This window comes from Molothrus ater, chromosome 1 (assembly GCF_012460135.2).
Source record: "Molothrus ater isolate BHLD 08-10-18 breed brown headed cowbird chromosome 1, BPBGC_Mater_1.1, whole genome shotgun sequence".
NCBI lineage: Eukaryota > Metazoa > Chordata > Aves > Passeriformes > Icteridae > Molothrus > Molothrus ater.
In genome coordinates this window covers 23577579-23591032 of record NC_050478.2, presented here as the reverse complement: position 1 = coordinate 23591032, position 13454 = coordinate 23577579, and the positions used below count along the sequence as shown (strand labels likewise).

General features: G+C 39.0%; 1 non-coding gene across 1 annotated transcript; it reads left to right on the top strand.

The window, feature by feature from the left end:
* Positions 1–8014: 8014 nt before the first annotated feature.
* On the top strand, positions 8015–8075 carry LOC118684443 (U7 small nuclear RNA). The gene has a single exon (XR_004979847.1). It is a non-coding gene; the product is annotated as a U7 small nuclear RNA (small nuclear RNA).
* The last annotated feature ends 5379 nt before the right edge of the window (positions 8076–13454 follow it).

The following is a 13454-nucleotide window of genomic DNA, read 5'->3' as shown; positions in this document are numbered from 1 at the left end:
CTCTGAGAGATATGTTAAAATACAGTATCTCTGAAACATTTTGCCTCTTTTCTTAAAACCATAAAATGTTATTTCAGTAAGCATCACTTTATAAATTCAAGCACAGAAGCATCTCACTTCATTGTGTGTTTTTGATCTCTCCTAGCTTTTGCCAGCTTCACAGGCCTCAGCAGGTGGCTAACTATTTCCATTGTGCTGGAAGCTCCATTCTCTGTCCCCTCTCAGTTACCCTTCTCTGCTGATCATACATTATTGGGCTTGCTCAAGTTTACTTTGAGACACCCAGAGACTTTTTCAAATTAATGGTTCACAAGCACAGTAAGTTTGCTTTTAGCTTTTTGCCAGGTAGAGGGTATTGTTTGTGTAAGGACTGCCAGAAGTTCCTCTTAAACTGTTAGTGAAGATGGTCATATATTGACTTATTAATTGATTCATGCTCTATCATCAAATTTCATTTGGAAAGAACAGAGAAATTATTATTCTGTCTCACATAACAAGGAATATAAAATTACTTTCTGGCACAGATGCAATTACTTGGCATTTGATATGTTTCCCTTTAAATAATGAGATAAAGAATATGAGAATAATTCGTGATTATTCCTGATTATGAATCAAATCTGAACATGAAATGCTTCAAAAGGTCACTGCAAGAAATTTTATTTCTTCCACTTTAAAAATATCTACTTATCCACCTATCTGCTGTGTCCACCCTGACTGTGCAAATACTTTAGACTGAAGTTAAAAGAAGGCCAGTTTACAAATTAACTATGAAAAACCTTGTATGTACATCCCTTAGGATACAGAGACTGCCATCAAGCTCTGCTGTGAAATGCTGCTCTTCCTCAACCTTTTTTTTTTTTTTTTTTTTTTTTTTTTTTTTTTTTGTGAACTGAGAAGAACTGGTGGGTTATGTGATGTTTGGAGGCCATTTGGGACATGATCATGAAATCATAGAAATTTTTATTCTTGGAGAATTGAGCAGAGGGTCAGAGAGCTGCTGCCTTAGACTCCTGGAGGGCAGACCTTGGGCTGTGCAGGAGCGTGGTTGACAGAGTCCCTTGGGAGACAGTCCTGAAGGGCAAAGGAGTCCAGGAAGGCTGGACATTCTTCAAGAAAGAAATCCTAAAGGCACAGGAGCAGCCTATCCCCATGTGCCTAGAGACAAGCTGTCAGGAAAGAAGACCATCCTTACTGGACACAGTTTGGTTGGAAATAAGGAAAAAATGAGAGTCTATGGCCTCTGGAAGAAGGAGCAGAAAACTCAGAAGGACTACAAGGATGTAGTGAGGTTATACAGGGAGAAAATTAGAGGGGCCAAAGCCCAACTAGGATTTAATTGGCTATTGCTATAAAAGTCAATAAAAATGTTTCTACCAATATATCAGCAACAAAAGGTGGGCCAAGGAGAATCCCCATCCTTTATTGGACAATGGATGGGGGAGAGGCTGAAGCACCTATTGCCTTCTTTGCCTCAGTCATTTATTATAAGGACAGTTGTTCCCTGGATACCCAGTCTCCTGAGCTGGGAGACAGGGACAGGAGGCAGAATGAAATCGCCACAATCCAAGGGCAAATGGTCAATGACTTGCTACACCATTTAGACACACAAAAGACTATGGGGCTGGATAGGATCCAATCAAAATGATTCCATGATTCTGTTTCTAGCACTTATTTTTCTTTTGTCCTAAGGAACTTTTGTGTTCAAGATTAGCTTTGTAAGATTAACTTTTAAATTGAAAGACTTAGCTAATTAAAAAAATATTCCCTGCAGGAAATTAATTTTGAAATACTCATGGACAATCACTGAGGTAAAAATCTATGTCAAATCAACTTAAGTTAAAAAAATTCTACCAAGATAGAGCCAGGAATTAGCATTAATGACCTGATTCATATAGTGTAGACACAGTCCTCTTGGATGTTTGTGCCCTCATTTTGGGAACCTCAGAACTAAAAGGCCTAAGTAAAATTCATCAAAACAGACAAGAGATGCATATAGTAGTAGAAGGGTTGGGAAGACTAATGTGAAGACCACAGAAGAAAGCAGAGGAAGCTGTGGAATTAAAGGTCAAGCCAGTCCAAATAAACAGGCCTTTTGCATGAGCTAAGAAGAGAATTCCATTTTGGAATAACTTTTTAGGGTGTAATGACTTGCATAATGTCTAAATGGAACATCATTGCATAATAACTAAATGCTGAGGGAGTGATGAGTCAATGCAGCAATTCCTGATCATGGTGGTACAATGTAGGGTCTTGTTTCTCTTCGATAGCCACCCTAAGTGAGATAAGACCCACCTTTGCTGCCTCTGAACCATGTTATCCATCTCCTTGGGTTCTGTAGAGTCTTTATTCCTGGGGTACAGCAGTGAACAAGCATGTAGCTCAGGTTCCAGAGCAGTAGAGTATGACCTCTTATGGGTCTGAAAGCAAAGTAGTACACTCTGATGGACCACAGTTGTCTCCAAAAGGAGGCTGCTTGGGTATGTCCTCACCTGTAAAGCAGGTGAATTTTGTGAACCAGGCAATCTGCACGTTAATGATGGAAAATTAGGAGTACCCAGTTATGTCATGTCTGCAGCACACAATGCCTTAGGACAGGATTCAGCTTGCTGACTCTAGCATTGACATTTGACGTCTGCAGATGATATTTGATATGTGCACTAAACTCTCATGAGAGCTGATAGAGATCAACCCAAAACAGACAGCGCAGCCTAAAGGATGATTCAGTCCATTCTAAAATAGACAGCACCCAAATTATGAGGAAGTTACTTACTGAGAGGTGTTTAGTTTTGTAAAAGGTCCTCCAAAATAAAGATGATGGGCCACAACCTCTAATGCAGCAGCATGATATGGTGTGTAATGTCTGCTACCCCCACACAGGTGTCCTGGGTTACTCTGAGCATCCCACTTGGTACCAGGCACATAGTTTTGGTACAGATTTCTGCCCCAGTGGCTCATCAGCTGAGCCACTCCTGAGAGGCTGTTGACTGTCCTGACCAAATCTCCCTGGAGCATAGTGAGAGCCTGTTCTCTAGCTGACATGTAGATGGCTACCTGCACACACCTGAAAATTTTTGTCCTAAGCTGTCCTAAGATCTAAATCCCACCCTTGGTAACTGCATGGTGCTCTGTAAAGCACTGCAACATTTTCTCCTTCAGCATCCATTCCATCTCACCTTGATCTAGGGAGAAATATTGGATGGGCACCCTCAATACAGTGAAAGTGACTTTCCTAGATTTTAAAATTTTTTTTTGCAAAGAACAAACCTTTAAAAAGTCTCTGGATGTGACTTTATCTCTCTGTGTAAGCAAAGCCCATGTTCCTAATTCCACACATCTACGGCCCTGGTAAACAGATTTTTTTGTAATGGAAGGGGGCATTCCTTTTGATCAGAGGAGCATAAGGTACCATTTAATGAGTCATTACCTGTAGGTGTCATGATTCAAATGTAAATGAATTTTTACTTATAATCAAACAAATCCGTGGCTTGAAGGTGGACACTCAGATTTGAGGGTATACTGAAGCAATTTTTCAAAATTTGTGCACCTGTAGGGTTGCACAAACAACATGGCTCCACTAAAACTGACCTTTACAGGAACAATGTTGCACTGTGGTTGGTGTAAATAAGAAAGACACTATGGATTTAAGCTCATCTTAGAAAAGATAAACCCTATTCTATCTGACATATCCAGCTGTGCAAACAGCAGTATGGAGTGATCTATGTTAACTTTACTAATATGTGAGCTTTAGAATAGAAGCTGTGCTAAATATAAATGATTCCTCTGCTTCTAAGTAGTTGAATACTACAGAAGACAGAGAGGAAATAAAAGGGAAGCACAAATTATTTCCCTGGCTCCTATAAAATAGGATTGAAAATGGTACATTTCAGTACTCAATTCTTAATTATACCAATGTCTTCTGCCTTTCTTAGGCAGCGTTTCCGCAATATGGAAATTTCTGTAGTGTATCAGTTGCTAGGAAGGAAAATGATGACCAAGCCAGAACCATTTCCTTATTCCTGTAGCACAGAGCTGCTAATAGTCTGGGGCTGTTACTCCACTTCAGTGATGGATGGCATGAGCTGGAATCTTTAGTAAAAGCACAGGGATCTCTTCTTTAGAAACTGAGAGTATGCAAAAAGGTGCAGTCACACACTAGGGAAGAGAATGTCCCTGTTCACCAAAACTTTAGGGAGAACTGGAATCCTATTTTTCTGAACTGTTGTCTGCTCAGTGACTGTAATGCAGGCCTCTATAGTTTTGCCTTCCAGCTGCTATCCTTTGTCACAAAAAACCAAAGACCAATAAACAAGCAATCAAACACATAAATATTCTGTATCATTGGCTGCATATAGTATCACATGTTCTCAGTGCCATAGTTGTTTAAGGATCCTTTCTGGCCAAGCTATCAATGATGAACATGAAGCGTGCTGCTCCCACTAGAATTTCCCATTGTCTACAGGGCTAAACCACTGTTGACATCTCATTAATTCACCCAACTCTGTGCTGTATCAACGTGTAGCTAACCTTTGTTTGCTTTCTGAAAACATTTTCTTATGCTCAGCACCAGGCTCTTTCTTGCTGCTTTTTTTCCATTGCATCACTTTTTTCCCCTTCAGCCTGAAATGTGGGGGACCATTTTCCTTTGGAGCATATGGCAGTGTTCAGCTGTTGAAACAGCAGGGGAGGTTATAAATCTGGGCAGAGAACTGCTCTTCATCCTTAGCAGCAGAATGCTTTGTGGCCATTGCAGGCAATGCTTTCTCTAGCCCTGTGACCTTGTCTGGTCTCAGACACAGACCTTTCACACGGGGTGGAGAGCAGCATCGTGCTGAAACAGCTCAGAGTCTGCTCTTACTGAGTAGCTTTTTTTACACAAGTGCCAAAGAGTAGTATTAATTTGTGACTTTTCAAGCGTGTCCTCATTACTTTTTTGGACTTCTTCACCTCTACAAACACAGAAATAAAAGAAGAATAAAGCCAAAATCTTATCTGAATACAATATCTAACTGCAAGGATTTATTCCAAAATTTTTAGCACTAAATCAACTCAAGCCCTCATTTAAAAATACCCTGTTGCATTCCTTACCATTGCCAAGTATACAGTTCCATTTTCTTTCAAAACATGGCTACCAAAACCAAAAAAGGTGAGTCACCTTTATCAATGCCTAGAAGTGTTACAGATGTAACTTCTGTTTTTTTTCACAGCAAGAGTGGGCAGAAATTTAAAATTACATTTTCAGAACAACTTTCAGAGTTAACTCTGGAAGAATCTAAATTCCTGGACACCAGAGATTTGACAGTTAAAAGTTTAGAAAAGTTCATTATGTACTCTTTATAGTAAGTGTGTGGTCATGGACAACAGTTCTCATTAAATTACTCAGATTTCCCTGGAATAGATGAAAACCAACTGTTTTCCTTCATTTTTGTTGCTTTTATAACAGATATAGAATATAAAGGGAAATACCTGATATAGCAGGGTTATTTTTCTCGAAGTGTTTTCTTCCTTTAGAAAAAGAAGAAGCTTATATTAAAAAGTTTCTTCTTTCTCAATTAAGTTTTCCTTTTATATCAAAACAAAAGGACTTCTGACTTCACTTTCCCATTTGCAGCACCTCTGAATCTTGTTAGAACAGCTGTCCTTAGATTTTTTTGTGCTTTAATGAGAAGGGTGACACTATCCACCATATCAAGGTAGCGAAATCATGTTGGGGTAGTATTAAAGATGAAATCTTGGGCTTCCCTGGAAAGATCAGGGTAATATTGTAATTTGGATTAATTTCTGGTGTAGTTTGAAAAGGGAGAACTATTATACTTCACATAGTATGTAGAGATTCTCCATATATAGTACTTCTATTATGAATTTCTTGCAGTAGTCTTTGGTTACAGAAATGAAAGCTATTCCATGAAATGGGATTAAATTCTTTGCTGTGCTGGAGTCTCAGCAGCATCAGTCAGGGTACATGGTAGTGCTCCTTCTTCTGGTCTTGTCTATGGCCATCCCGTCTACCAGTGGCTCTGCTTTAGCAGGCACTGTGGATTATTACAAATTCCCATGGCCTGGCAGCTACAGAAATCTTTCGGGAAAAAGAAATATGGACTCAGTGAGGCTAAGAGCTCATTTTCTATGTGCCAAATAGTAGGTGAAAGACCCTAGCAAAGTATTTTTCCTCTTCAGGCATAGTGAGGAAGTCTACTGAGACTCAGTTTCACTAGGGGTGAATGGAGCAGACAGAAGTATTAAATCTTTTTTGTTCCTATATGAAGTAAAATTCTCAACTAATGGGTCTGGATTAGTATCTGGAGGCTCCTTCATTTTGATACAGTCAATGGAAAGAGGGAAGCACCTAATCTAATCTAACAGTATCTTCACCTACATGTCTTCAGAGAAATTTATCATTCTTTCATCTTTATGGAGAGGGCAAGTAGTTAAACCATGCAGTCTGACACATCAGTTACCCAAATTTCATTAAGTTGGAGGTCTGAATGAGTAAAATGGAAAATTCTACACAAGAGCGGTGAATTTGTAAGTCCTGTAAGTGTTCTGTAAGCAGGTCAGTAGTACTTAGGAGAACAAATCCAAGTTGAGTCAGTGGACAGATGGATGCATGGTATGATGGTGATGGTGAGAAGCTCAGGAATTACATGGCTTTGTGTTGAAGAACAGCTGTTTCATACTTGCTTTTTGGTTCATCAAATGCCTTCTTGATGATATACATCTCCTGTGCCACAGGATTGTCTGCTGCAGCTACTGCTAACAAACCCAGATCTGAGCATCATTTTGATTCATGGGAGATGGAAATATTCCTGTACCCTATTTTCTTTTTGTCCTATGAGAATTAATTTCTTTCCAGCTGTTATCTTTTTTGCTATAATTGTCACTAGAGTGCTTTCTAAATTTTTGTTGTAATACCTAGATGACTTTTCAATAAAGTTTTCACTCTGTCTTCTGGTTTGGATTGTTGGCTTTTTTTCCTTTTTTTAATTTTTTTTTTTTTTATAATTCAGTTCTCAGAGTGCTTTTAGTTTGATTTTGTTGTGTTTTGGTTTTAGGGTTTTTTTTGGCCAAAACCCCTTTGTTGGAGGTTTGCAATAAGTATCACTGTGGGGTTGCTTTTATTATGGGATTTGGTGTGTCTCATCAGATGGCTAAGGATGTCAGTTAAACCAGGATGATCCCTGTGGTGCCTCAGAATTTATGCTGATGATTGACATGGTTGATTTATATCATCCTACATATTGCCAACTATATCAAATGTGTTTAATATTATTACAAGATTATTTCATGAAGTATACTGAATTCTCATGGACAGATATCACACCAAACATATCTCTGTGTTGGAAGGATAATTGTGGTTTTTGCAAGAAAATGGCAAAGGTCAGCATAAATAAGTATCAGATTTTACTATGTAAAATTTCCAATCAGCATATGGCTTGTATCTTTTCATGAATGTATGTCATTGGATATGCAATTATCTAATGGTTATATTGATGTTTTGATCTAAATGATTGATGATGATATTCTGTATGACAGAAATCATGCCAAATTTTTGTTTGTTGTTTTTGGATGAAAGTGCCATCCAAAGCCTTTCCAAGGCAGTGTTGTATGGTGTTCATTTCCCTCAGGATGATGAGCTCATCATGCAGTGGGACAGATGATACCCTTACTTCCAGCTGCAGATTGAAATAATCTTTGTTAGCATTTGCTGCTTCTTCAGTGGCATGCTGCATGTCTGTGCAGAAAATTGAATCAGCTCGCATATAAAATGTTACCAGATAAAGAATTTCACATTAAAACTGGTTTCACATGAAGCATAGTCAAAGGATAAGTATTCCTTTTATTTATCAGGATTGCATCAGGTTCCTGTCCTCTATGAGTTATTGTGAATTACTAATGAATTACTCCTCATTTTTCTGACAGTTGCAATATTGTTCCTTTTCAGTTCTTTGTCCCAAAGTGCTCAATAACGAATCTTGTTACCTGGTAAAATGTTTGAATTTAACAGCCATTCTTAGTTAAGCTTTTTTCTTACAGAATTTTTCAAGCAGGTTTTCAAATCTATAGACTTGAAAGTCCAAGCTCAACTGCTTTAACTTGAGCTGCCTAAGCCATGCGCATTTGAACTTTTGGATTGTCCCTGTACATGTGGCTCTGGGTCTCCTATCCAATGACAGCGGTTGGTAAGTCTCCTTGTCAGGAAATAAGAGAATTAAATATTTAAATATTTCTCAAATGTAGATGTTCAGAAGAAAAGTGGCTGTTAAATCTTGCCCAGGACTGATGCTGCCATCACTGAGCAGGGAGTGATGGTGCTTTTGCCTTTATGGATCTCAAGGATAATAATTTAGCTCTGGATGTGTTCAGTCTGAAGGAAGTTAATGTGCAAATAGAATACTTGTATGACATTCAAAATCTGCTGGAAACCTTGTTAGAAATAAAAAAATTGGAACCCCCTTCTAAGCACAGTAGGGCTGTAAGATTGCTGGCTGCTAAATCATGGAAAAGAAGAAGAAATGAGAAACTCTTTGGAGGATAAACCTGTTTAAGAAGGATTAAATATATAAACTGATTCATTCAATTGGGCATATCTACCAGCTCTGCATGTGCTCATTCTGTGTCTGTTAACTATTTCTAGCTATAAGAGACATATGTGCTGTGCATAGGCTGTGATAATGTTAGCTCTGCAATTTGTATGGCATATTCCCTGCTCCCAGGAACTACATCTACACTGAACCTGAGACTCCATAGGTAGTAGTTATGCTGTACCTGGCTGGTCCTGAGAATAATCCATGTTTTAGGATAATCCCCAAAACCTCCCTCCCATCTGCTGTCCTTTTATTTAGTCTGCGAATCCATGCTCTTAAATCCCATTTTATCAGTGACAGGTGATGCCAGCTTCTAATTGGGATGCTTGGCTGATACTGTGGAATAGAGCTGTTTGATCGTGGTTGAAGGGCTGGCCCCATGCTTCAGTCTGTCCAGTCTGCAGGCTGATGTCCTCTTGGTGGATATTCTTCTGGCATGTCCCAAACCAAACTCCAGAGACACTCTTGAAGATGAAAAATTGAGACTGTGCATTTGCCCTTGCTACTGTGTAGTTACCCTCAAAGTGTAGTTACCCTCAAAGTGCATGAAATGTGCCTGAAATCCTTTTCATATAATACAAGAAACATCAGCAATGAAGGCTAAAGGTAGAAGGGCAGCTGAAACTCTGGAGTACACATCTGCAATCACGGACCAATCAAACATCTCTGGAAACAGGGACATGACTCAGGTCTAGGGCTTCAGGTCTTGCCCAGCAAAGGCAAAGTCAGACACCATTTCAAGGATGTAGGCTTGATCTACACCCTCAGACAAGTCTGCAGGTTACCAGTGGATGTAGATCATTAATAGATTGGCTGTTGCTGGAATTCAGAATCAGTTTAATGTCTTAGGAAAGGGATGACTCCTGACTGACCTTGTGTCCCAGAATGTTATGGAGACCAGGCTGACATGATTCATGAGCAAAGAAGCACAGCAGCTGATCTTTTTTTTTTCCCCACAGAAACTGGGAATATCCAAACAAGTTAGGATATATAAGGATATTTCTTGTTCCTCATGAAAGCAGATTTAAGAAGCTGTTGAAATGAGTTCTACAAGGGTATTATCCATTGCATACTTGGGGAAAGGAGCTGGATGTAGGCAGGATTTTAGGTATTGCTTCCTTGAAGCACAAAGGCCCTCCTCATTCTTGAGGGAGAGAAATACAGGAGCTAGAGGGAAAGAGGGTAGGGAAGGTGGTCTTCACATGCCTTCTTTCATATGCTGGCTGACAGCAGGGAGGTCTGACTATTGATTTTGATGGAGGACACATCATGTCTTGCTCAATGCATTCATCACTGCCTATACATACCTCTGCCCCTGCTCAATCCCTTTCTATCCAACTCGTTGCAATGGTTTGGAGGCAGTTCACTCAGTCAAGTCATGAGGAGTCACTTCAGCCTCATCCTGCTCTCTTATTTTATGCTGGTGTTCCACCATCACCTCCGAGTTGCAGCTTCCTCTGATGTTCCTGCTGATGTTCAACCATGTCTTCTATAACTGTGGCAAAAGTGAATGCAAAGTTTATTTAAAGTCTACTATTCCCCAGCAGTGATGTTTGACACCCATTTTTCTAGATAACTCTATAAAATACAAGGCAAAGATGAACAAATCTCTTTAATCTAAATGGATTATCCAGATTTGCATCAATGAAGTTGAGTGGAGAAGCAAATTCTAGACCATTACTTTTTGAACCAGTACAGAGACAGAAAGCCTAGGCTGTGAGGCCCTGATTCAAGAAAATATTAAGCACCTGCTTAACTTTGAGCACTGACTTCAATGTATTATAGTTAATCAAGTGCTTAAGCTTTTTCCTCTATAGAGATTCTTCTCTGCATAAGGGCCTAAGAGAAAATAGATAACTATAAAGAGCAACTGTAATGAGCCTGCATATGGGCCAAAGAGAAGGGGATTATTAATGCTTTCAGGTTCAGTGAGGACTAGGGTTTAAATATCAACCTCCTACAGTGAGACATGAAAGAGTCTCATAAATGTGTTAAATCGCATCAGGTCCATTTAATATCATTATGTTTAATAGAAGTATCTTTGCACTGTAGGAATCAGTGAGGACAGTAGGTGGACCAGTGAGGCTGCTCAAGAAGCAGAATATTTTTCTTCTGCTGGAGTTATCCTCCTTTCTGCTGCACTCTGGAGTGTAGGTCTCCAATAAACAATAAGCTTCTGATTCCTTTAATCTCTGAGAAAATCTTGGAATTGTCTTGAGGATGGTAGAAACACAGCTCCATGATACAACTGAGCAAGGAAATTAAGAATGAGGTTCACTGAACCACAATGGTAGAAATGAGTGTGGGAAAAGTTCTTGTGCAAAACTTGCTCTGTTTTGTTGGCAATGCTTTCAGTAATTGGTAAGACAGACCACAAAACTGCCAATCAGAATAAAACTTAGAGTAAAACTGAAACTAGGGCTTTTATCAGAACGACTTTTCTTTATTATTGCTCCCTCTCTCTTTCTAAACCTCTTGCTGCGGACAGAGAAAAAACACATCTCATTTTGGTTGTTTATCACCCCAGAGGGCAAAACCAAGTTGTTGATTTAATTGAAGCATTTAATTCTAAACATAGCTTATGATATGTAAATGCTGCAAAGATCATTTGACAAAACAAGAACATTGGGGAACCTTGACCCCAAACCTCAACAGCTTGTATTATAATCATGTTATGATGCCTAAACATCATAGCAGTAAGTCTCTAATACAGTGTGGCTGGAATTTATGTGAACTTTGAGGACAGTCAACAGCAGCTTTTATGTTTTACAGCTTATACAGGAAATTTTTATTTTAAATAGGTCAAAGACAAAAGCACTATATGCAGAAAATATAAAGGCAGAATTTCAAATAGCTATTTTGTATTTTACAGATTCAAAATCTATCTGATGAACAGTTACAAACCCAATTTGTGTTTTCTTGTCTATGTTTTCTGGCTATTTGGTATGAAGATCTACCAATCTGTCATAATTCAAATGAAATTATACTTTTTGGAAGAGATAAAATGAGCTTCATGCCGTTTTGCAAAATAAAATATGAAATCACAAGTCTTTTTGAGACATTTGAAAATTGTATTGTCTGTATAACATTAAATTGTGTTATTGTTTCGATTAGACAACAAAGACCAGCCTGTGTGAATAAAATGTAATCAATTACATTAATACATATTATGACACATTTTCAAGCAAAAAATGCATCTTTCTTTACCTTTACTGTAATCATGGTCTTCAATTCCAACAACTTTCATGCCCTGATCATTGTACAAGATGTATAATTAACTCATTGAACTTGTTACTGCAGAGTACCATGGCATTGTGTTCAGGAAAGCAAGGAGTCTAATTAGCCAAGGAAAATATTCATCATCAGAAACACATAGCTATGAGATCTGGCTCAGAAATTCCCTGAACTGTATGCTGTGGGAAGCTGGAAGGGCACATTTAGAGAAGGATCCTTTTATGTCTGGTCCATTTTTCTGCTCCTTCCATGGTGTCTGCATCTTTTACTATTCAAAGAGAGATGGGAGATGCTGAATCCCTGAATATTCAAGGCTGGGCTGGATGGGGCTCTGAGTGACCTGATCTGGTTGAAGATGACCCTGCTCCTTCCAGGGGGCTGGACTAAATGACCTTTAAGGCTCCCTTCCAGCCCAGACTATTTTATGGTTTTATATAGGCCATGGATCTGTCAGTGAGGCACAGGATGGATTCGGAGTCCTTTGCCACTGCATTCACCTTTCTTCAAATTTCACTCACAAGTGAGGTAATGTAATTATTTCTCATTTCACTGACAGACTTCGTAGAGCTAGATGCAGAGGAAAGATGTGTAAAACATCCTTCCACCCTATCAGTATAGTTCTGGAGTTTAGATGATGTGTGTCTGAGCACTTTCAAACCTCTGGTCTTCTATCCTGGAAAGATGTAGAAGTGAACTCTGCCCTGGAATGAAAGACAACATTGAGTTGTTGCATCTTCAGGATGCAAGATGCTCCTTATACAGGGCTCCCAGAGATATGCCCTAAGCTGGACATCATTTGTCAGGGAAGCAGCAATCCCTGGCACAATCCATTCTGACAGAGGAACCACAAGCTAATGTTATAACCTGGTAAGGGATCCCATCTCCCCAGACAAAAAACTCCAATGACACACACACACACACAAAAAAAAGCAAACCAAAAAACTCCCCAAAAAACTCCAATTGACCCAGTCTTAGTCCTTACCTAAAGGTTTATCTGTCACATGTATGTTAATTTGGATTTCATAGCTTGTTCCACTTCAGGACAGAGTGTGAGGAGAAGAGGCTGTATGATAAAGCATATCTGTTTTCTCCCTTTTACTGCAGACAGTGTTGGTTCGTTGGCCCTACAGAGGAACACATAGCACATTGTGCAAAAATTCTGTGAAGGGCATGTTGTTTTGGAGTGGGAAACATCAGCCATTAGGCCAAAATCAGGAAAGGATTTTTCCTTGTCATGCCTAGGTTCATGCTGACTTGAATAGTTAGTTTACAAACAGTAGAAGGGAACAGTAGTTCCAGTGAGAAGCCTTTGTTCCTTCCTAGGCAGTCTCTAGGCAGATGATAGAAAAAATTTCCAAATTTCTTATGATTTCCATTTTATTGAAGACAAAAGACAGATACAAAACAGTTGTCTAATGCCTCCTCACTGCTAAGCTAAAGTGATGTTTTGCAATAAAGTGATGTTTTGTAATAGGAGCATAATCCTATTAGGTAAATAGAGAATTAGACTGCTGGACACTGGAATTTCTTATATAGGTCTGAGAGTACAATTTTATCAATGATTGATATTGGAGAAGAAATAAGAATGAAGTGCAAACCACAATGCCATCTGCTCTTTTATGCACAGCACCCACTATT